This window comes from Pinus tabuliformis, chromosome 4_1 (assembly GCF_031772625.1).
Source record: "Pinus tabuliformis cultivar Carrire ecotype Pingquan chromosome 4_1, CPIR1, whole genome shotgun sequence".
Classification (NCBI taxonomy): domain Eukaryota; kingdom Viridiplantae; phylum Streptophyta; class Pinopsida; order Pinales; family Pinaceae; genus Pinus; species Pinus tabuliformis.
In genome coordinates, this window is record NC_142303.1 from 604,502,224 (window position 1) to 604,528,175 (window position 25,952).

The 25,952-nt window shown below is 38.3% G+C and overlaps 1 pseudogene; it reads left to right on the plus strand.

Moving 5' to 3' along the window:
- Positions 1-1,702: 1,702 nt before the first annotated feature.
- On the plus strand, positions 1,703-25,952 carry LOC149177454 (cadmium/zinc-transporting ATPase HMA2-like; annotated as a pseudogene).

A 25,952-nucleotide genomic window follows, 5' to 3' on the forward strand; every position in this document is an offset into this window, starting at 1 on the left:
AGTACATGGCTGCAAGTCAGGCAGCATGTGAGGCCATTTGGACGAGGAAGATCTTGGTTGGTCTGTTTGGTCAGTAGATGGATCCGATAGTGCTTTACTGCGATAATCAGAGTTGTATCAAACTCTCTGACAATCTAGTTTTTCATGATAGGTCCAAGCACATTGATATCTTATATCATCATCTCAGAGATCGTGTATGGAGGCAAATTATGTTGTTAGAGTACATTCCCATAGAGGAACAAGATGCTAACATTTTGACAAAGGCATTTTCAAGATGTAAATTCGAGTTTCACGGAGACAAGATTTCCCTTTCTTGTTGAGAGGGAGTGTTGAGAAATGGCAACAAGAAATTCCAGTTTAATTTTTCCTTGAATTAAACTGAGAATTAAAATGGAATTCTATTTTCATATCAACTTGTAAATAGTTAATTAAGTTTAATTAACTTAATTAGCTTAGGAATTTCAAGTTGGAAGTCTTTATGAAGTCATGTATATTTTCTCCCTAAATTTGAGGGGTCCAGTATGAGTTTAAATTGAGTTGGAAATTAGATCACTCAATTTACAAAGTTAAGTTCAGTTAAATTAGTTCTAAATTGTTTATGGAACTAATAGAGGACTAATAGTTAGTTGGTGCACTAGTGCACTCACTAAAGCTACACCAGTTAACTGAAGATTCCCTTATGAGAAACTCGTGTATGTCAGTTCAAAGAAAGACCCAGTTGAGACTAGAGTGCAGGGACAATGTATTATCAGTGGTTTGTTTTCTAGAGTGTAAATATCATGCATGCATCAAAGATTAATCCTATGTTTCAATTGCACAGTTTTGGAAGCATGAATTCCCTTTAAATACAGGCTATTCAATTTAGGAATTATGCAAGAGATTAGGAGCTTGGAGAGCTGCAGAATTGGCTAAGTGTTGGCCAAGAGCTAGCTTGTGAGTTAAGAGAGTTGAGCATACTTGTGTGGAATTGTTCTAGTGAGAACAAGCTTTGTAACTTCACTCATATTTATGATATATGCAATACAAATAGCGGGGTTTTGAGCAGTGGCTTTCCCCAGATACATCTTGTGTTATGTGCCATTGATTTACTTTCTTCTTGTTCATATTGTTTTTCATTGATCTATTGACTTCTGCTAGTTGAAAGTAGAAGTAGATTTTGTCTTTTGCTTTAGTACATTACATGAGCTTGTGAATCTACAGGATTTTCTATGGAAATAATTCCTCCACTCCAACTCTATATATACTCATAAAAAGGGCTCCACGAATTTGATGAAAAGTCATGTCTCTTGGACGAATTCCTCAAGCCTACATGACTTTTCGTGTACAAATATTAGTGACAACTTAAAAAATTCATAACTTCGTTTCTAGAGCTCTGATTTGAGTGATCTTTGGAGTGTTGGAATTGGCATGCCAAGCTCTATCACCTCAAATTTTCTCATGCTCAAATTCATCATGGTTTTGACCCAAATCACGATGGGTGCAAAACCCCAACCTTGGGTTCCAATCCCACAAGTGACCCTTGTGGTGCTTTTCCCTCCAAACCCCGAACCCTAAGGCTTAGAGTACCTCCCAAGCTACACAAATCAACACTCCCTCTTAGTGAGGAAGGTACTTCCAAGACTAGGAAGTATCCCATCATCATCATCATTGCTCGCAACACTTTCCCAACTCCTTGCACTCACAATGCAACAATCCATGTTCTATGAACCACGTCTCTCTTGGAAGTGTCATTGTCACTACTGGAAGCACCTTGCTTCTTCTACTTGGATTTCATAAGTGGGCTTATAAAGCATTATTTCTTGAGGTAACCACTTTCCCATGTGCCTTGGTAATCTCAACACCAGTGGCCACCGCGTGTGGGTTGGCCCATGCTACTAGAGTAGGGCTCCTTATCAAAGGTGGGAGGCATTTGGAAGCCTTAGGGAAGCTTAAGGTGATAGCGTTTGATAAAAATAGAACACTCACGGAAGGAATATTCAGGGTGGTAGATGTAATGTTTGTTGAGTCTAAGACCATAAATGTGCATAAATGGTTATTACAGTAAGTCGTTACAGATTCACTTTTGTTTGCAAATTCATAAATGTGCAGAAATGGTTATCATGGTAAGTCATTACAGATTCACTTTTGTTTGCAGATTGATAAAATTAATAGTAAAATATATATTTTTGTCATTCACTATAAATCTTACTCAGATTTCAAATATTGAAATCTTACTTAGCTTTCAAACATTGAATGAAAATTGTAGGATAGCAAGCCTTGAGAGTAGATCAAGTCATCCCATATCAGTTGAAATTGTCTCACACACTGCCGACAGAAAGGCCTAGAGCCATCAGTTGAGGTAAATAATTTCACCATCCTAGAAGGAGAAGGCATATGTGGAGTGGTGGACAATCAAAAAATTTACATCGGAAATTCTCGGTTATCAAATCGACTTGGTTAGACCAAATGTAAGCTTGCATCTATCATATCACCCCACCCAGTCTTCTTTACTGTGACTAATTCTCTCAATTAACATTGAGAGAGTATAATATTACATATGTACCAAACGACTAGGACATCCGAGGAGTAATAGTCAGATATGTTGGAACAGAGGAAAATTTTGTAGGGGCCTTTAGTGTGGTTGATAATTGTCGATCAGAAGCAGTAGCAGCTTTTGATAGACTCAAGGTATTGACCAAGTTATCACATCCACTTTGTTGTTTGGTTGTCTCTAATTTAGTCTTCTTCAATGTTTGCTTTTCTTTAATATCAGGTAAAAATAAAATAAAAAAAAATTATTTCTTGTCACAGTAGAATCTATAGCATCCATGAGATAAGAATGATAATTATTTTTTACAATTTTGAGCTAGATATCTAATTACTTTTACAGTTTTGATTCAGATATTACTTTTACAGTTTTGATTCAGATATTTTAACTTGCAATGCAGTCCAAAAAATTATGGGGATCAAAATCTTAATATTTCAAGTGCTTTTGAATTACATAGATGATCTTTTATGTTCATGTTTCTTTCTATGTTCACTACTAAATAATTATGGGGATCAAAATCTTAATATTTCAAGTGCTTTTGAATTACATAGATGATCTTTTAGATTCATGTTTCTTTCTATGTTCACTACTAAATTATGAAAGGTATGCATGAATTGACAAATTATATATACACTTAAAATTAAGTGATTGTGTCTTATTTATAGTTTTAACTACTAGTTAAAAATCTTGCAAGTAATTGTATTGTAAGTCACCATTAAATTGAACAATAAGGTTGCTTCAAGCTTAATTCCAACATCACTATAAGATGTGGATGTTGTGATTGTCAATTGGGGTCCGTGATGGTTGGGCAGAATGACTATTATCTTCCTCACTCAAATTTAAATCCTTGATAAATATATTTTAATGGCTACATGCCTATGAATATTGTTATATTAGCTTCTAACCTTATAAATTGTTATTTGAGTATACCTTTGAGTTGTGAAGTTATCGGTTCAATTTCCTGCCAGAGCACGGTGATATATTGAACATGATGAAGATGTAGTTCCGCCAAACTTACAAAAAAAGAGAGTATACCTGTGAGTTATCCTGGTAACAACAACCTCACTCTAACCCTCAAGCTGATTTCTTTCCTCGAAATTGTTATAAGTCCTTGAAGTTTGAACAGTCTTTTAATATATGTTATGTCCGTTGTACAGCCACCTCAGATGCTGTCATTGAAGAAGAGGTAAAATCACAAGTGCCCTACGAGTAGATTCATAGATTAATTTGTTGACTGTGTCCGAATTCAGGTTGGGGAGATTCAAGTTCATTCCAGAGTTAAAGCAGTTGGGCAAGGCAGCCATGATAGGCAATGGAATCAACGATGCACCAGCATTAGCCGCGGCAGACATAGGCATAGCTATGGGCGTAGCAGGTTCGGTTGTGGCCATGGAGACTTCAGACATAGCCCTCATCAATAAAATGATAATAAATTTATGTAACTCACTTTTATTTTTATTCTTATTTTCGTGAAATCACATTGGCAATCACATTTTTAAAATATGATTTAATATTTATATAAATTATATCTTTGTTGAATAAATATATTTATATAAATTATATGTTTGTTGAATATATTTATATAAATTATATTTTAATTTAATATTTATATAAATTATATTTATTTTTTAATTTAGTGTTGGTAATTATTTTTAAAACATTATATTATAGAATTTCAAAAAATAAAAATAAAAAATTCCCAAAATATAAAATAAATATTATTAAAGAGAGAAAAAAATTAAAACATAATATTTTAAAAAAATAGTAATTTTGGAATGCTTTTCTTAATAAAATAAAATATTAAAGAATTTTTTTATTTTTTTATTTTTTTTAATTTGACAAATCATCTTAATCATAATGAACATTAATCATTATCATTAAAAATTTGTATTGAGATATGTATGATGAGCATAAGTGTGTTGATGGCTTTTAACAATATGTATTATGAGCATAAGTGTTTTGATGCCTATTGGCGTTAAACAATGATTTAATTTATAAAGTTGACTAATATATATCATTTATAGTCATGTTTATTTTGGAATAGGGTTTTTAACATTTTAATTTAATTATAAAAAAATATAATTGAACCCAAGACTTCTCAATAACAAAGAGTACTAACAATGGGGACTTGATCATATTTAAAGGCTTAGCTATTACAAGAATTATTTATAATTTTCTTACAATATACATAGCTAAAAAATGAATTATTTTATTCAACTTTTTTTCTCTTTCTCTCTTTATATATTAAATTAATTTTTTTGTCATTACCATGCTTTTAAATATATATCTCCCTCATACTATTATTTGTAGAAATTTCACTGTAGATTAAACTGATTATGCAATGTACTAAAGCAAAATACTTAATCTACTTCTATAATCAAACTTGTGGAAGCTTAATCGATTTTGAGCACGATCGAATAGAACACATATAACAGAGAAGAAGACTCAATCACACATGAAACACAGAAGAATACTCTGGGGAAAGCCTCAGCTAAAAACCCCGCTATCTGTATTATCATACAAGTGGAAATATCTCAGGATTACACAAAGCTTTAGCTCACAAGCTATTCAGCTCTCAGCATAATCCCTCATTGTTGCTCATAGACAGAATAGACAACACATATGCCTTCCTTCAGTCCTCTAAGCCTCTTATTTCCTTGCGCAGTTTCTCCCGGGTCCTCAAGCTGCCACCTGTGTGTAATTCTCACCTCACACACAACACTGAGCTCTGAAATAACTGCGCAATCCTAAAGGAGTTAATTCCCTCTGCATGGATGAGTTTCCTTTATAGGAAAATTCCTCCAACTAATAGTACTATGTCCCTGTCTTTAATCTCAACTGGGTCTTTCTCTGAACTGACATGCATGAGTTATTTATGAGAGAATATTCAGTTATCTGGAGAACACTAGTTACATGCATGCATGCATTAACTGACTGAACTCACAATTAGTTCCTCCAACTATTTGGAACTAATTTTACTAGACTTAACTCATTTAACTGAGCTAACTAATTACAACTCAAATACAACTCATCCTTATCTCCTTAATTAAGGGATAACTTCCTCAATCAAAGGGATAACTGTTGCATGTCTTCACAAAAACTTTTTTCTCCAACTAATTAACTCAAGATGAATTAATTAATTATTTTTCAAACAGCTAGTGAGACTAAATTCGAATTTTAATTCAAGGACAAATCAAAATTGGAATATATCCCGAAATGCTATTTATAGCAATGATATTTTTATAATTTCTATTTTATCATTTCTTATTGCTATTTCCAACACTGGTACCTGAAATGTTATTTATAACATTTCTATTTAGCATTTCTTGTTGCTATTTTTAACATTATTCACGTTAATTTTTTATTATTAATTAATTTTAAATATATGTTTCCTTCATCCTAAGAAGTAAAAAGCATACTATGAGTCCCCACATTGGGTGCACTAATGGGCCATCCAACTTGGCCTCGAGATGAGAACATACAAGAATATAAGGAAAGGCATGTTTCCTTCCACCTAACAGTCTGCATGGACACAACACGAACACATAAGGAGAAGAGCATATGGTAAGTTAATGGCTATTGCTATGACACAGTTAGTTCATGCGACATTTAGGAAAAGTACAATTGCACATTACTTTGTACAGTGAGGAGAGGAGGTTGCTCATTATGGGAGGTCGTGGAGTGCAACAAGTAAATAGTGTTGAAAGGTGGCAAGGAGATCAACTAGTAAGGAGAGAGTACCTTCACATGCATATAAGCAACCAACCATGGCAGGAGGAAAAATAAATAAATTTCTTATATAACAAAAGTAATCCATTGAATAATTCAGGCTAGGGAGTCTGATCCTAATCTTGAATAAAAATTGCTTCAGACTCCTCTCACCTTCTTGAGCAACCTCCAATAGTGCTACTAACAATTGCAAGTTTGATCTATTAGTTCTACCTCTTTGGAATCTAGTTTCAATCCTAAATTATCTTGTTTTTGGTTCCCTTTTGCTTGCAATTTTTATTGAATTTTGGTTTTTCCTCCCCTTGTTGGGATTAATTGTTCTAGGAGGTCTATGTTTGTTTTTGTTTCCCTCCATTGTCTCTCATGCTTCTCACCTCCACTGTTCCCTCTCTAATCTCCTCCCTTGTCCCTCTAGTCAGCCTCTTGATCGTCCCTCCCTACCCTATTAATGCAGGAGCATCGTTGGCCTCAGGCAATACTCATTAACCAAAAACAAGTTTATGTTGAGTTCATAATAAGTGTTATTACTCCATGTGTTTTAAGTTGCTGATACACCTATCATATTAGTTGTTGATACACCCAACTAGTAGTTGCTACTACTCTTGTAGCTACATTTTACAAAGGCGACGACTAATTTTGAGTTACTGACACTCTTAGGATCGCATGTTGAATCTCCTGTTGCATGGAGTTGTTGAGAAATCCAAAAATCGACAATTTTATAGTTGCATTGCTATAAGACAACCACTACTAGTCACACTGTGAGAATGAGACGGGCGTTACAAATTTGGTTTGTCTACATACTGAGAGGACTGGGCAAGGAGCAGAAATGTCAATCTGCTCATGATACCTCTTATTCAAAAGCTGGAAAGCCAAAGTCTAAGAAGGTCAAGTGTGTTTATTGCAACAAGCTCAGGCATGATGAACACAAGTACATGAAGAAGCAACTTGATCATCTTAGTCATCTTCTTTATAAGAAGAACATCACCCAATTCTGTCAAAAAGAGTTCACCAGCTGAAGAGTCTGCCAAGGCATAGGAGAAGAAAGCGAAAGGAAAGGATCCAGCTCTGGCACTTGTAGCTGTTGCATCTCAACCTTCCTCATGGGTGCTTGACTCGAGTGCTTCACACCACATGGCTTACAAATTGACTCAGTTATGGAAGTCAAAGAGGTCGATGACATGGGAAGTGATTTTTTTTAGTAGAATACGAATAGGTCAGTAGCATGAGGATAAATTGCATGAACGTGGAAAAAAAGGGTCTTTTTGCTATTGGTTTTCCATTGGTTCGTTCGGGCTCCTCGCTCTTGGGTTGTTGGTGTTGGTTTGGTTGTTACACGATTTTCAGATATTGTGACTGGTTGTTGTACAAGTTAGTGAAGGTGCCTGATTGCAATGTGTGGCATTGCAATGTAACAACCTAGGAATTTCAAGCACTCTAAGAACTCCATTCACAGATTTGCATTCTTGTATGTAATATCACATTTTGAATAAAAAAGAAGTAGTTCAATCCTTTCTGTGTTCTCATGATCAGACTTGAATTACTCTTTATTAGTGTTGTGTGTTTTAATCATTAAATTAATTAAAATAGTAGCTAAAAAACCAAATGGCCTTGGTTGTGTGCTTTGTAATAGCAATCCAATTTTTGTAGGTACTGTGAAAGCTACAGAATCTGAGTTGCATTAGCTATGCCCTTCTTTCTCCTTTTTTTCTTTAGTCCCGCCCCTTGTTGCATTAAGCATCCCCCCTCCCTGCTTTGTGCTTGTAAGTTCCCTTTATTCTCTCCCACTTTTTCTTCCCCTATTTCATATGTTCTAGCAAGTCACTCTCCGCTTATATCAAGTCTTTAGTTTTCCATTCCCTCTATATGGCTAAGCATTAATTATCTAGGCCATGTTGTAAAGGCAGGTAAGCATGTTGTAGCCCCCCCTCTTCTCTAGACTTCAGTGCTCCCTCCATTCGTGGCACTCAAGCAAAATCAACTGTAAGAGAAACTATGGAAAGATACAGGGACATTATCCCTATGACTGTTCAAAGAGAAATATTTGACGTTGAAGAACAAGTAAGGAAATCCCTTAGGTACATTCTTGACACGTGCATCGACCAAGAAATTAGAGATTGGATCCCAGACATTGGGAACTCTATCAGAGCTAGAGCCTCTTCCCACATGTAGTAAATCAATCTATATTAGCACATAAAGACTCTAATGGGAAGAGTACTTGCTGACAGGGTTGATACTCTGTAATAAATCATCATATGCATGGCAAATATTTTAGAGAAAGTGGATAAAATCAACAGGAAGATCACACTCCTAACTAAGAAGTTGATAGACATAGATCCCTCTACATCAAACTCTAATAGAAAGCCTCATTTTCCTAGCTCAAAGGACACCCTTATAGAATGAAAGGCAAAAAAGCACCACCTCATAGCAATGGTTTAATTTTCAATAGTCTTTCTATGATCTCTGGTCTATCTCAAGTTTTCTATGTGGTTTCTTTATCATCAAACTTCCAGGTTAAACATTGCATGAACAATCAAAAAATTTTGTGCTTATGCTATCGACATTTACCAACCATTTAATTTGTATGGCTACATTAGTTATTGCATACTCTCAATTATCAAATATGACATAATTTTTTTCTCTATTTATAACCTACATCAAAATTTATTTTGTTATTAATAAATGTATTTTATTCTTAATATTTTTTAAATGCCATATCAACTACATATGAAGATTTGAATAGGCTACACCTTTCTTAAACTAGGAAGTAGGAAATAACTGAAATTTCTTACTTTCAATTATTTTTCTCTCTTTACATATATATCAAGTTGATATAAAAATATTTTATTTATTTTTTTCCTTGGGAAAAGATCATAATTTTATTATCATAGATATAAAATTGCATTCCATTGATACATGACCAACATGTATTCAAATAAATAGATCACAAGGATATGTCCATAGAAGGCGTTGTAAAGCATTAAAAAATGATAACTTATATTTACTACTACATATCTCGTCATATAGTGAGCGTAAATACAAGTGTTGAATAATAATAAAAACATATGTGTGTGTGTGTGTTAAGAGTTATCATATGAAGATACTCATAAATAGATCGAGAAACAAAAAGGTTGTCTAGTCAGGTTGATCCTTGTTAGGGTCCAACCCTAACCCCCTTATTTATGTAATAGGATCGAGTCATAGCTGTAGAGTCAATAAAGCCCATATTAATAATTGTAAGTGGTTAACCCACATTTAATGAAGGGACCACAATTTGTTGCAAATGGGCCATGGTATTAGATAGATGGTATTAATAAGAACCATGGTATTGCATGTATGAATCCTATATAAAGGATAGAGACTCCCCTCGAGGAGCATCATGTCTTATTTTGTAATTGAGCTCAACTCTATTGGAGGTTGCCCCCTCGAAGAGGCAAGTGAACATTGATTTCTGAATAATAAAATACTTGTTGTTATTTCTCATTGTTCTATGTTCTGGGTATATTTCTTTGCATATTTGGTATTCTGGTATCGTCTTGCAGGTTAAGAGCATAACAAGTGGTATTAGAGCGCTTTCCAGGGCCGGTGGGATCTCCAATTTTTAGCAAAAAAAAAAATTGGCTAGAGACGTGTTCCGGCGTCTTTAAACCACGGGATCTGTCGTTGAGCGCATAAACCTACGGATTTGGGGAGGCATGCACGCAGGAAATACAAGAGGTGGTCACACTTGTTGGACTCCTTGGTAACTCCTGTGGGTACCCCTTCGAGTAGTAGCACATTAGATAGAACCGCGCACAGACTGTCTTCCAAGTACCCTCTAGGTATATCGGAAGCCCCCTAACTCCCTTGAAACCTCACCATAGATAAACCGTCGACTGTCTTGCTGCTACAGTACACCGAGAACAACACTCGAAGAGATTAATCACGCATACAATAGGGTAGTCGGGTTATACGGCTAAGGGTACAGTTGATCCTCCTTGGTTAGTGCCCTGAAAAATTGGGCCGAGTACTACTGTCAGACCCTTATGTATATTACGATCTATAGCACCTGGCACTCCTGGAGACCATAGTTCCCTGATCTATCTCTAGATCACGCATAATCTTTGCCAGATCATATCTCGCAAGTTGGGTTTTTTCACCGCAGCAGCAATCAGTTCCGTCATTCAGATCTATCAGATCAACCATTCAGATCTATCAAATCCATCAAATCCACAGCGGCAATCAGTTCTGTCGTTCAGATCTCTTAGATCAGCCATTCAGATCTCTCAGATCCATCAAATCTGCAGTAGCACTCAGTTCCATTGTTCTGATCTCTCAGATCAGCCATTCAGATCTCTCAGATCCATCAGATCCGCCATCTAGATCTGAGTAGTTGTGTGGGTTCCTATACCTAGGCGTGATTTTCGCAGGACTTTTGGCAGCATTGACATTTCTGGGATTTAGCTACTGCATTATTCCTAAGCAAGGAGTAAAACTCTGTTCGGAGTATTAAAAAATAAATAAAGTCTGAGACCCCCCCCGGGCGCTTATTGGTGACTTAGCCCATCAGAATCAGGATGATGAGCTGAGCAAGGTGGTACCATTCAATTGTTAGTGCCAAAAAATTTGGGCGGTCCCAAATTTCAAGTACATCGGATCGGTGCATGGTACAAACTAGAGCTCAAGCTATGGCGAATGAGAGGATCGACAAACTTGAATCAACATTGAACGAGGTCGTGTTGCAGCTGTAGAACTTAAATGCAACACTCTCTAAGGGCAAGGTGGAGGCACGCGCGGAGGCATATATTGGCAATGAAAACATTGAGGGCGAGTCTAGCCAGTCTCTTCACCTCTTTGGCACCCACCAACAATCCCATCCGCGACCACCCAAGCTGGACATGTATAAATTTGATGGCTCTCACCCGGCCGCATGGATAGCACAAATGGAGCAATATTTCACACTGAATTACCTCCTGGATGATGCGACTCAGCTTAGTGTGGGTATCATGTACTTGGACAATGAAAGATGGAAATGGTGGCAATGGCATCAACGTTGCTATGGAAGGCCCTTGACTTGGGAGAAATTCAAAAAAGTTCTTATGGATCACTTTGACCATGAATCTGATTTTGTGGGTCATCTCACTAAGCTCCGATAGACAAGAACAGTGAACGAATATATTGCCGCCTTTGAAGCCTTAACTTTCTGCACTGGAGGTCTACACGATGAGTTCTACATGGAATGTTTTGTCAGTGGTCTCAAAGAAGCCATACAAGCCCACGTCCGACTGCACCACCCTAGCTCATGGCTACAGGCTTGCAGGATAGCTCGTGAAGTAGAATGTTCATTAGTGGCCCAGTCCAATCACCCAAATTTCATCGCCAAGGGTCGCCCCCCACAGGCTCAAAGCACTACCCAAACACTCCAAGTTCAAAAGGTGTCACCAGTAGAAATGGAGGAAAGAAGAAAGCAAGGATTATGTTACTATTGTGATGAGAAATACTCCCCCATGCACAAATGCAAGGAACCCAAATTCTTTCAAATTGATGCTACTGATCACAGTTCATCAGAGGAAGCCCCACCACTTGAGGAACCAGAGGTGGAAGATGAGGACAACCAGTAGGACAATGTACCAGAAGAACCAGTTATCTCGTTGCATGCTTTGGCAGGGATTTCTTCACTCCAAACTCTCAAAATCAGAGGTTTTATCAAGCATCGCCCAGTAGTAGTCTTGATTGATAGTGGAAGTACACATAATTTTATCCATCAAAGAGTCGTGGAAGCAGTGCATTGTTTTTTCCAAGCAGTTTCTAACTTCCAGGTCCAAATTGTTGATGGGGGGACAATGAAATGTGAAGGCCGCTATGAAAATGTCAAACTTCAAATGGGGGATTATCAATTAAAGACCCACATGTTCGCCATACACATGGGAGGGTGCGACATCGTCCTTGGTGTTGAATGACTGCGCACACTTGGCCCAATCACAATGGATTTCCAGGAGTTATATATGAGCTTTAAGCAGAACAACCACACACATACCCTCCATGGACTCCAGGCTGGAGCTCCTTCTATCATCAGCTCACATCGGATGGAAAAATTGTTAAAAAGGGACCACCAGGGAGTTATAGCTCAACTCAATGCCATCCAGGCCTTCGAACCCAATTCTCTTCATATTCATCCTGAGATGCAACAGAGCTTAAACAACCATCTTCCAGACTTTGACAGGCCTCATGAGCTTCCACCCTCAAGAGGGGAACATGATCATAGCATTACTTTGGTTCCAGGGGCCCAACCACCAAATGTGCACTCATATAGATATCTGTTCGCCCAAAAGAATGAAATTGAAAAAATAATCAAGGAACTCTTGGAAGTTGGCATCATTCGTCCCAGCATTAGTCCTTATTCCTTGCCGGTGGTCATGGTGCTCAAGAAATATAGGGAATGGCGTATGTTTCCAGACTTCAGGGCCCTCAATAAGTTGACAGTCCAAGATAAATTTCCCATCCCAACCTCAATCTGAACAGAGGTTTCTATGGATTTCATTACAAGGCTTCCAAAGTCAGGAAACAATCCAGTCATCATGGTGGTTGTGGATAGACTTTCTAAGTATACTCATTTTTGCGCCCTACCCCACCCTTTTACACCGACTTTGGTCACTCAATCTTTCATGGATCAGATTTTCAAATTGCATGGCATGCCCACTTCCATTGTGTCTGATCGTGACCCGATCTTCACCAATAACTTTTGGCAGGAGCTCTTCCAACTACATGGTACCCAACTACAACCCAGTACTTCATATCATCCACAAACTGATGGTCAAACTGAAGCACTCGACAAATTTCTGGGGACCTACCTTAGGTGTTTCACTTCAGAAAAGAAACATCTCTGGGTACATGGGTTACCTCTAGCCGAAGGGTGGTATAACACCAACTATCATGCTACCACCAAAATGACTCCATATGAACCAGTTTATGGTCAACTCCCTCCTTCCCCTACTTCTTATATCAAGGGATGCTCGAAGGTACAAGCAGTGGATCAACTCCTACAGAACCGCACAACCATGCTGGCCCACCTTCGAGAGAATCTTCATCAAGCCCAGAACCGCATGAAGCAACAGGCAGATCAACATCACTCAGAACACCAATTTCAAGAAGGGGATCAGGTATTTTTGAGGCTACAACCATATAAGCAAACATCACTCAAAGACAAGGGTTGTCAGAAATTATCTCCAAAATTCTACGGACCGTATCAAGTACTTCAGTGCATTGGAGAAGTCACCTACAAGCTAGCTTTGCCACCCACTACAAAAATCCATCCAGTCTTCCATGTCTCATGCCTCAAGAAAGTGATTGGGAACCATTGTAGAATTCAAACCAATCTACCTGAAGTGGATGAAGAAGGATCAATATGGCTCCAACCTGAACAGGTTCTTGACACATGAGAATGACACTTGCATGGCCGCACGATCAAAGAAGTCCTCGTCAAGTGGAAAGACACCTCTCTGGAAGATGCAACCTGGAACCAGCTACTATCCTTTATCAATTTCCACAACTTCGGCCTTGAGGACAAGGCTATTCTTATGGGGGAAGGCAAGTTAGGGTCCAACCCTAACCCCCTTATTTATGTAATAGGATCAAGTCATAGCTGTAGAGTTAATAAAGCCCATATTAATAATTGTAAGTGGTTAACCCGCATTTAATGAAGGGACCACAGTTAGTTGCAAATGGGCCATGGTATTAGATAGATGGTATTAATAAGAACCATGGTATTGCATGTATGAATCCTATATAAAGGATAGAGACTCCCCTCGAGGAGCATCGTGTCTTATTTTTGTAATTGAGCTCAGCTCTATTGGAGGTTGCCCCATCGAAGAGGCAAGTGAACATTGCTTTTTGAATAATAAAATACTTGCTGTTATTTCTCATTTTTCTATGTTCTGGGTATATTTCTTCGCATATTTGGTATTCTGGTATTGTCTTGCAGGTTAAGAGCATAACGATCCCTTTCTATAAAGGGCCTACGATAAAACTCGAAAAACCTGTCATTTTGTGTCTCTGATATCACCTAGGTCCCATAAACCTAACGATTTCCCTCCTTATAGAGGGATTATGTTGTTTCATTAAGTTCCTTGTAGACATGAGAAACACAAAAAGAGGTAAAAGAGGATTTTAGCCTTTTTATCTCTTCCATAAGGAGCAAGATCCTTTGATTGTGACATCGAGAAGCTCCATTGACCTAGTTTATAACAAACATTGAGTCCCCAAGCACTTGCAGTGAGATAACTCATTTTTCTAAAGAAAAAAGAAGAAGTAGTTTTAAAGTCATAAGTCTTGCATAGTTGTTTATGCCTTCACCCAACCCATTTTTATATGAAAATAGTGTGCCTCATCTAAAAACAAAATTTCTCCTACTCCACATGCTCTTGGATCACCCTAAGATGATCCATCAAAAACTTTTGATGGTCTGGTCTTATCCATCCAAGCTTTAGTAACATTTCTTATTTTATGAGAGGGCTTAGTTTTGGGTAACAAGTCCAAAATGGCTAGGGACTATGCTATCGTAATCTCTAGTGGCACATTGCGGTCATTGAAAATAGATTTATTTCTTTCCAACCATATTCCCCAATAGTATAATGGGGGCATAATTTTATTTGACCACTTGGGTGGAACAATGCTAATACTATATCTCGAGAAGGTCCTCTCCTTGTCATTGGTATTACGGTCCTATCTTGGATGAGATTGTTAGCCATTCAAACTATGTATAGGAACTGGTGATCAATAGATGATTTACAGATTCTTATGTTGATTTTCATAAGCAATACCAACTGGGGCCTACTTTTTTCCTCTTACAATGATTATCCCAAGTTGGAATTTTGTTTTTTAAGGCATGACATATAAATAGTCTAGATTTGGCACAACACTTGAGATTCCATAATTGTTTCCACCATCCCACATATTCCTTTGGGATTATGCTTGCAATGAGGTGAGAGTACCCCAATTTATGTGTGTAGTCACCATTCGATGAGAAGGTCTAGATAAGATCATCTTCCTCTTTAGTTAATCTAATATTCTTGGCCCTTAAATTTTCAAAGTAACCAAACTAGCTTTCCTATAGACCCTGAGGGAGGCCCAATTGTCTACCTAATAACCACCCTTGATCCCAAAGGGAAGTGAGATATGGCGCTACTACCTAATTAAGAGTGTAGATACCTTTTTCTCGTAGAAATGCACTCAGATTCATACGCAAGCGATGATCAATGTTACTGCCAAACCATAGGTTTATTCCTACTCTAAGATGAGACTTGTCACCTATGTTCCATGCCAAACCAGATTCAAATAAAGGAAATGAAGTAACAATTACTTTCCAAATAATGGATATATTATGCTTAAGCTTGTTGGGACTACGAATCCATTCTTCAACTAATAATTGGAATATATACTTCCCGTAGACTATTGAATTTCCATGATCTTGGGCCTAGGTTAGAATTGTAAAATCTCTGACGCTACCAAACCAAGAATCTCAACATGGACTACTTTGTACAGTGGAAAATATAAAGCAATAAATCACATATGCACAAGTATACACAATTTTTAAAAAATATTGTACAATAATGTACAACCCAATCTTCGTTATATTAAACCAATTCTGAATAATACAATAGTCTATGATATACAAGATACAATAGCAAACTTCGCTCCGCAGACTCGATGCCATATCTTGTCCTAACGATCCTTCGCTTCCATAATACTCACTAGCTGCCCCTTTGTCCTTCAAAGGACAATGCATCGATACTTCAGGAGGGCTACCACCTAACACTGCTAAAAGTCACTTCTGCTGCATGTACGCAAGCTGATCCAATATGCTCTCTGGGTATCCCTAATTCTCGAGCTCCAAACTGCCAGGCTATCAGTCACCTTTTGTCGATCAAGGTGCTACACTTTGGCACCAATCTTCACCCAACCTTCAGTTCCTATCTTTCACTTCAAGATATCTTGTCTAGGGCTACTTTGGGCTATCAACACACTACCCTCCACCAGACCAATGATGCCCAATACTTCACTGAAGATTCTGCTCCTAGGATGGACTTTTCACTTCCACGAAAAATCCTCCAAATGGCACCTACAGGCTTCTCTTTCTGTCATCCAATTAGCAAACATTGTCAATCAAGAAAGGACCAATCATACCCTTCCTTCACCATGGGAAATTTGCACTATGATGCTAAGATAAAAGTCCTAGTTAGGGCTTCTTTAACTTCCCTATATGTTGTTGTAACCTCCAAATTTTTGCTCTAGGACAGGCCTAAAATCTGTGTTGTCCCTTCCTTTGAATGCGACCTCCTCTCATGAGTCTATTCCACCTTTCATCCTCCTCAAACATGGGAAGAAACCTTGTTGTTGCTTCAGAATAGTCTTTGGCCCTACCTGTGGTAAGACACAACCCTTTAAACAAGCCCACACAACCCCAACCTGTCTCTAATTCACTTGACCTCCTCTCGAAAAAACTCGGCCTCCCAGCAGTGGAAAAACAACCCTTTACTCCACCCAAACAACTTCCTCTTCTCAAGTTATTATTGCTCCTTGACTATGGCCCAATTTCAGAGATCAGTCTTTGACTTGTTTGCACTTGGATGATGAAATTGTTGAGAAATGGCAACAAGAAATTCTAGTTTATTTTTTCCTTGAATTAAACTGAGAATTAAAATCGAATTCTATTCTCATAGCAACTTGTAAATAGTTAATTAAGTTTAATTAACTTAATTAGCTTAGGAATTTCGAGTTGGAAGTATTTCTGAAGTCATGTATATGTTCTTCCTAAATTTTAGGGGTCCAGTATGACTTTAAACTGAGTTGGAAATTAGATCACTTAGTTTACTGAGTTAACTTCAGTTAAATTATTTCTAAATTGTCTTTGCAGCTCATAGAGGACTAATAGTCAAATTGTGCACTAGTGCATTCACTAAAGCTACTCCAGTTAACTGAAGATTCCCTCATGAGAAACTCATGCATGTCAGTTCAGAGAAAGACCCAATTGAGACTAGAGTGTAGGGACAATGTACTATCAGTGGTATTATTTACTGGAGTGTAAATATCATGCATGCATCAAAGATTGATCCTATGTTTGGATTAAGCAGTTTTGGAAGCATGAATTCCCTTTAAATACAAGTTATTCATTCTAGGAATTACGTAAGAGCTTAGGAGCTTGGAGAGTTGTAGAATTGGATAAGTTTTGGCCAAGAGCTAGCTTGTGAGCTAAGAGAGTTGAGCATACATGTGCAGTATTTTTCTAGTGAGAACAAGCTTTGTATCTTCACTCATATTTATGATATATGCAATACAGATAGCGGGGTTTTGAGCAGTGGCTTTCCCCAAATACATCTTGTGTTATGTGCCATTGATTTATCTTCTTCTTGTTCATATTATTTTTCATCGATGTATTGGCTTTCGCTGGTTGAAAGTAAAAGTAGATTCTTGTCTTTTGCTTTAGTACATTGCATGAGCTTGTGAATCTACAGGATTTTCTACATGGTATCAGAGCTGAGAACAATATACTAGAGGAGATTTCGAAGTTTTCAGTTTTGGGTTACATGTGAAATTCGAATTTCCAAATACATACTTCAAGATAGACAGATGGAATTTTATGGTTTGTGGCTCGAGTATGCCTTGGAAGGTAGTTAGAATTGTATAGTCTAAAGGGACAGAATGGAGGCTGTGCTAGAGGATAATGGCTTGAAGGAATTTGTTGATCAAGAAATTCCTAAGCCAACAACATCGAATGAACAGAATTTGGCCGAATGGAAGAAGTGTGTGGCGAAGGCGAGGTGGATAATCCTTGAGGGAGTTCGAGACCACATTGTCTCGAGTCTCCATGGCTAGGAAACTCTATATGCTATTTGAAAAGCATTAACAAACTTCTATCAGAACAACAATGACCAAAGGAAATTGGCACTAAAGGACAAACTTTAAAAAATCAAAATGGAGAAAGGTGAGACTATTCCAAAGTACTCGACCAAGTTCACTCAATGTCGTGATGAACTTGGAAGTGTTGGAATCACAATTGTCGAGGATGATATGGTGAGTCTTTCTCTTCTAGGACTCCCAAAGAGTTGGCATAGTTATCAGGACTCTGTCAATGGTTGGGAGAAGTTCTTGGCTTGGGAACGATTATGGTCAATTTTGGTGCAGGAGGAGATCAGGAGGAACACCAAGGATGGATCTTCATCAAAGACTGATGATCAAGAGAACCGTGCCTTATCGATTAAGGCAAAGAAGGGGAAAGGGAAAACTTCCCATTCCAAACCAAATTCTTATCATGGAGGTAAGAAGAAATACATGATGAAAGTTAAGTGCTTTCATTGCCATGAGTTGGGCCATTTTGCTACAAATTTTCCACTCAAGAAGTCCAAGATGTCCTCAGGAGGTGTGGCAGGTGAGGCTTTGGCCTCTCAATTCGAATTAGGCTTTTCCTTCATTGCATGCATGGTGTCATCAATGATGGGAAGTGTATGGTACTTAGAAAATGGAGCTTCATTCCACATGATTGGCGACAAAGAGTTATTCGGTGACCTGGAGGAGAAACATCTCCAGATGCATATCGAGATGGGTGATGACAGGAAGTATAGTGTTACTAGATTGGGCACGATTACTTTTCAGAGGGAGCATGGGGCTCCACTCACCTTGAAGAATGTTATGTATGTGCCTAGGCTGAAGAAGAACTTGGTATCCATTGTCATACTTGAGGATAGAGGCTATGATGTGATCTTCTCAAAACAAAAGGCGTTCCTTCGACACATAGCCACGAGTCAAGTAAATAAGATAGGGATTCGAGTGAAGAATCTCTATAAGATGGAGGTAGAGGAGTGTGTTGCATTGAGCACAAAAGAAGAAAGGGTGCATAGCCGAGACATTGGCGAGTTGTGGCATAGGCAATTAGGCCACTTGCATCATGGGGCTTTGAAGATACTACAACAAATCTCTACCGGTCTTCCCAAAGGTACATTTGAGCAAGTTGATACATGAAATGGGTGTACTTTGGGAAAATACACCAAGTCTTCCTTTCACGACAGATACAGTCGAGCAAAGGCTATTCTAGATCAAGTCCATTCAAATGTGTGTGGACCATTCTTGACAGAATCCACAGCCAAACATAGGTATTATGTTATATTTTTCGATGACTATTCTCGAAAATGTTGGATATTTTTCATGTAGAAAAAGGATCAAACTTTCACAAAGTTTTGTGAGTTTAAAGCATTGGTGGAGAAAGATTCGAGCAAGAAGTTTAAATCTCTATGGAGTGATAATGGTGGTGAGTATGTCTCAAACGAGTTTAACAACTTATGTGCAATGGAAGAGATTAAACAAGAGTTGACGGCACCCCATAACCCTCAGTGGAATGGGGTGGATGAGAGGAAGAACATAAGCATAGTAAGGGAAGCAAGGGCAATGTTGCATGATCAGGGCCTACCACTAAACTTGTGGAATGAGGCATGTAACATAGCAGTTTATGTTTAGAACCATAGCCCACATCGGATACTTGAGGTGAAGACACTAGAGGAGGCTTATTCCAGTAAGAGGTCAGATGTTGGTCACTTTAGGATTTTTGGGTCATCGGTATATTTCCATGTGACCAAATATGCACGAAAGAAGTTTGAGCCAACATCATAGTTGGGGATATTTGTGGGGTACAATGATACACCTCACAACTATTGGGTGTACTTGTCAACCAACAGGATGATAGTGGTTGACAAGGATGTCAAATTCGATGAGGAGAAGGCCATGAGATTTTCCCTTGAGAGGGAGATTGAGCTAGATGCGGATGAGGAGATTTTAGCTCCTAAGGTTGAGGAGCCTCAAATTGATGTGGAGCAACCACATGTAGAGGATTCGGGAGTGGAGACATCCACTCAGGTAGAGACTTCCAAAGAGGGAAGAAAGCGCACTAGAGAGGCTGACATATTGTTGGATGATGCACGAGAGAATGTGGGAGCACCCACTTCTCATCACAGGCAAAGGAGGTCACCTAAGAGGTACACTGGATACATGGCTCTTATGGGCGAAGGTGTTGTGACATATTCATCTTCCTTTAAGGAAGCAGTGCAGCAGCCGATTTGGGTTGGTGCCATGGTGGAGGAGGATGACTCCATAATTTATAACAGTGTTTGGAATGTGGTCCCAAGACCAGAGGACAAGTCATTGGTGAGCTCTCATTGGCTTTACAAGGTAAAGAAAGCTATAGATGGTAGTGTGGAGAATCATAAGGCTAGATTTGTGGCCCGTGGCTTTTCACAAGTAGAGGGGATTAACTATGATGAGACCTTGCTCCTATTGCACGATACTCATCAATTAGATCTATATTGGCACTATCAACACAGATGGGTTGGAAGATACATCAAATGGAAGTGAACGCGGCCTTCCTTAATGGCATGATTGAGGAAGAGGTGTACATAGAGAAACTTGAAGTTTTTGAGACCTTTGACTGTGAGTCGCATGTGTGCCAGCTCAAAAGAGCATTGTATTGGCTGAAGAAAGCACCCTGTGCTTGGTACATAAGGATAGATAGCTACTTCACTGGGTTGGGCTTCATGAAGAGTGAAGCAGATGTGAACCTGTACCACATAGTGGTGGAAGGTAAAATGTTGATCATTGTACTTTATGTTGATGATCTCATACTGACAGGTGATGATCAACTGATCAAGTCTTGCAAGGAGGACCTTGCAAGAGAGTTTGAGATGAAGGACATGGGGCTCATGCATTACTTTCTTTGCATGGAGGTATGGCAGGGAGATGGGGAGTTGTTTGTGTCTCAGGGAAAGTATGCCAATGAGATACTCAGGAGATTTCACATGGAGAGAAGCAAACCTATGGAGACTCCTCTAGTAGTTAACTCGAGGAAGGAGGATGCTACTTTAAGGGAAGTAGTGGAAGTTATTTTTTATAGGGGCAGCTTGTGGGTCCACTCATATACTTGGTGAACACACGACCGCATATGTGTTATGTAGTTAACTAGCTTAGTCAAGTGATGGTTAGGCCTACCATGTTGTATTGGAAGGCGACAAAGCATGTGTCTAGATACCTCAAGGGAACTTCTCAGTATGGATTATGGTACAGACAGATAGAGGGAGTGAAGCTTCAAGGCTTCACTAATGCAGATTGGGCAGGGAGTCCATCCGACTATAAAAGAACATCAGGAGGGATCTTCAATATTGGGTCAGTGGCAGTTTCTTGGTACAATAGGAAACAAATATCAGTTGCACTCAATTTGGCGGAGGCAGAGTACATGGTTGCAAGTTAGGCAGCATGTGAGGCCATATGGATGAGGAAGATCTTGGTTGGTATGTTTGGTTAGCAGATGGATCTAACAGTGATTTACTATGATAACCAGAGTTGTATCAAACTATCTGAAAATCCAGTTTTTCATGATAGGTCCAAGCACATTGATATCTGATATCATCATCTCAGAGATTGTGTATTGAGGCGGATTATGTTGTTATAGTACATTCCCACGGAGGAGAAAGATGCTGACATTTTGACAAAGGCATTGTCAAGATGTAAATTCGAGTTTCATAGAGACAGGATATCCCTTTGCTGTTGAGAGGGAGTGTTGAGAAATGACAACAAGAAATTCCAGTCTAATTTGTCCTGGAATTAAACTGAGAATTAAAATCGAATTCTATTCTCATAGCAACTTGTAAATAGTTAATTAAGTTTAATTAACTTAATTAGCTTAGGAATTTCGAGTTGGAAATCTTTCTGAAGTCATGTATATGTTCTCCCTAAATTTTAGGGGTCCAGTATGAGTTTAAATTGAGTTGGAAATTAGATCACTCAGTTCACTGAGTTAAGTTCAGTTAAATTAGTTCTAAATTGTTTTTGGAACTAATAGAGGACTAACAGTTAGTTGGTGCACTAGTGCATTCACTAAAGCTACTCTAGTTAACCGAAGATTCCCTCATGAGAAACTCATGTATGTCAGTTCAGAGAAAGACCTAGTTGAGACTAGAGTGCAAGGACAGTGTACTATCGACAATGTACTATCAATGGTATTATTTACTGGAGTGTAAATATCATGCATGCATCAGAGATTGATCCTATGTTTGGATTGTGCAGTTTTGGAAGCATGAACTCCCTTTAAATATGAGCTATTCATCCTAAGAATTATGCAAGATATTAGGAGCTTGGAGAGCTACAGAATTGGCTAAGTGTTGGCCAAGAGCTAGCTTGTGAGCTGAGAGAGTTGAGCATACTTGTGCAGAACTGTTCTAGTGAGAACAAGTTGTGTATCTTCACTCATATTTCTTATATATGCAATACAAATAGTGGGGTTTTCAGCAACGGCTTTCCCCATAAACATATTGTGTTATGTTGCATTGATTTATCTTCTTCTTGTTCATATTGCTTTTCATCGATCTATTGGCTTCTGCTGGTTGAAAGTAGAAGTATATTCTTGCCTTTTGCTTTAGTACATTAAATGAGCTTGTGAATCTACAAGATTTTCTACATAAATAAGTCCTCCACTCCAACTCTATATATACACACAAAGAGGGCTCCACGAATTTGATGAAGAGTAATGTCTCTTAGACGAATTCTTCAAGCCTACATGACTTTTCTTGTCCAAATATTAATGACAACTTCAAAAATTCATAACATCGTTTTCCTAAGCTCCGATTTGAGTGATTTTTGGAGCATTGCAATCGACATGTCAATCTCTATCATCTCAAATTTTCTCATGCTCAAATTCATCATGGTTTTGACCCAAATCCCAATAGGTGCAAAATCCGAACCTTGGGTTCCAATCCCACAAGTGACCCTTGTGGTGCTTTTCTCTCCAAACCCCGAACCCTAGGGCTTAGAGTACCTCCCAACCTACACAAATCAACACTCCCTCTTAGCGAGGAAGGTACTTCCAAGACTAGTAAGTATCTCTTCGCCATCATCACTACTCGCAACACTTTCCCAACTCCTTGTGCTCACAATTGTAGAAATCAATGTTCTGTGAACTACGCCTCTCTCGAAAGTGTCACTGTTGGAAGCACCCTGCTTCTTCTGCTTGGATTTGGTAAGTGGTTTTATAAAGCATTATTTATTGTGGTAACCACTAGCCCACGCACCTTGGTAATCTCAACACTAGTGGCCACATCCCGTGGGTTGGCCCATGCTGCTAGAGTAGGGCTCCTTATCAAAGGTGGGAGGCATTTGGAAGCCTTAGGGAAGCTTAAGGTGACAGTGTTTGATAAAAATGGAACACTCACAGAAGGAATATTCAGGGAGGTAGATGAAATGTTTGTTGAGTCTGAGACCATAAATGTGCAGAAACAGTGATCATGGTAAGTCGTTATAGATTAAATTTTGTTTGAAGATTCATAAATGTGCAAAAATGGTTATCATGATAAGTCATTACAGATTCACTTTTGTTTACAAATTGATAAAATTAACAATAAAATATATATTTTTGTCATTCACTAGAAAGCTTACCCAGATTTCAAATATTGAAATCTTACTCAACTTTCAAACATGGAATGAAAATTGCAAGATAGCAAGCCTTGAGAGTAGATCAAGTCATCCCATCCCATGTCAGTTGAAATTGTCTCACATTGCTGAGAGCAAGGCCTAGAACCATCAGTTGAGGTAAAGAATTTCACCATCCTAGAAGGAGAAGGCACATGTGGAGTGGTGGAAAATCATAAAATTTACAACGGAAATTCTCGGTTATCAAATCAACTTGGTTAGACCAAATGTAAGCTTGCATCTATCATATCACCCCACCCAGTCTTATTTATTATGACTAATTCTCTCAATTGGCATTGAGAGAGTATAATATTGTAGATGTACCACACAACTGGGACATCCGAGGAGTAACAGTAGGATATGTTGGAACAAAGGAAAATTTTGTAGGGGCCTTCAGTGTGGTTGAAAATTGTCGATAAAAAGCAGCAACATCTCTTGATAGACTCAAGGTATTGACGAGGTTATCACATCCACTTTAGTGTTTGGTTGTCTCTAATTTAGTCTTCTTCAATGTTAGCTTTTCTTTAATTTCATATAAAAATAAAAATAAAATAAAAATATATTTCTTGTCACAGAAGAATCTATAGCATCCATGAGATAAGAATGATAATTATTTTTTACAATTTTGAGCAAGATATCTAAATACTTTTAGAATTTTACTTCAGATATTTTAACTTGCAATGCAGTCCAAAAAATTATGGGGATCAAAATCTTAATATTTCAAGTGCTTTTGAATTACATAGATGATCTTTTAGATTCATGTTTATTTCTATGTTGACTACTAAATTATGAAAAGTGTGCATGAATTAACAGATTATATATACACTTAAAATTAAGTGATTGTGTCTTATTTATAGTTTGTACTACTAGTTAAAAATATTGCAAGTAATTTTATTGTAAGTCACCATTAAATTGAACAAGAAGGATTTGCTTCAAGCTTAATTCCAACATTAGTGTAAGATGTGGATGTTGTGAGTGTTAATTGGGGTCTGGGATGGTTGGCAGAATGACTATTATTTTCCCCACTAAAATTTAAATCTTTGATAAATACATGTCTATGAATATTGTTGTATTAGTTTCCATCCTTATAAATTGTTAAGTGAGTATATCTGCGAGCTGTAAAGTTACCCGTTCAATTCTCCGGCCCAATCAAAATGATCTATTAAACATGATGAAAACATAGTCCCACCAAATTTAAAAAAAAAATATTATTGTGAACCATCGTGGTGACAACAACCTCAAGCTGATTTCTTTCATCGGAATTATTGTACGTCGTTGAAGTTTGAGCCGTCTTTTAATATATTTATGTTCGTTGTTATCATTACAGAAACTAGGAATTCGACTAGCTATGCTCACCGGGGATACAGCCACCTCAGCTGCTCTCATTGAAGAAGAGGTAAAATCACAAGTGCCCTGCAAGTAGATTCATAGATTAATTTGTACAATTTCAAAAAATTATAAGGTCCTGCTTCCAAGAATTTGTTGACTGTGTCCCCGAATTTAGGTTGGGGAGATTCAAGTTCATTCCCAACTACTCCCAGACGACAACGTCCAAATTATCGGAGAGTTAAAGCAGTTGGGCAAGACAGCCATGATAGGTGATGGAATCAACGACGCACCAGCATTAGCCGCAGCAGACATAGGCATAGCTATGGGCGTAGCAGGTTCGGCTGTGGCCATGGAGACTTCAGACATAGCCCCAATGTCTAATGATATCAAGAAAATAGCAGCAGCAGTGAAGATTGGCCGAAGGACATTGAGGAAAATACGCATAAACGTTGCCATCTCCATTGTCACAAAGGCTGTTATTTTTGCCCTCGCTGCAGTGGGACTGGTATACCTCTGGATAGCAGTGCTGGCAGACGTGGGGACTGATATGCTTGTAACGTTGATCAACATGGTTCTCTTGAAAGGAGAAAAACGCGATAGCCATGGTGGCCATCGCAATCGCCATCGCGTTTGCAATCAAGAAGATGGTGATCACCACCATCACCAGCAGAAGGGAGAACACCATCATCATCATCACTATAATCATGATTTTGGACACCATAACCATCATGACAATGACAGGCGTGATTGTGGGCATGACAGAAATAGTTCAGCTGATTTGTCCCCATCACACAAGGCCAACAATAACTGCGACGTGATTGTGGGCATGACAGAAATAGTTCAGCTGATTTGTCCCCATCACACAAGGCCAACAATAACTGCGACGTTGTGA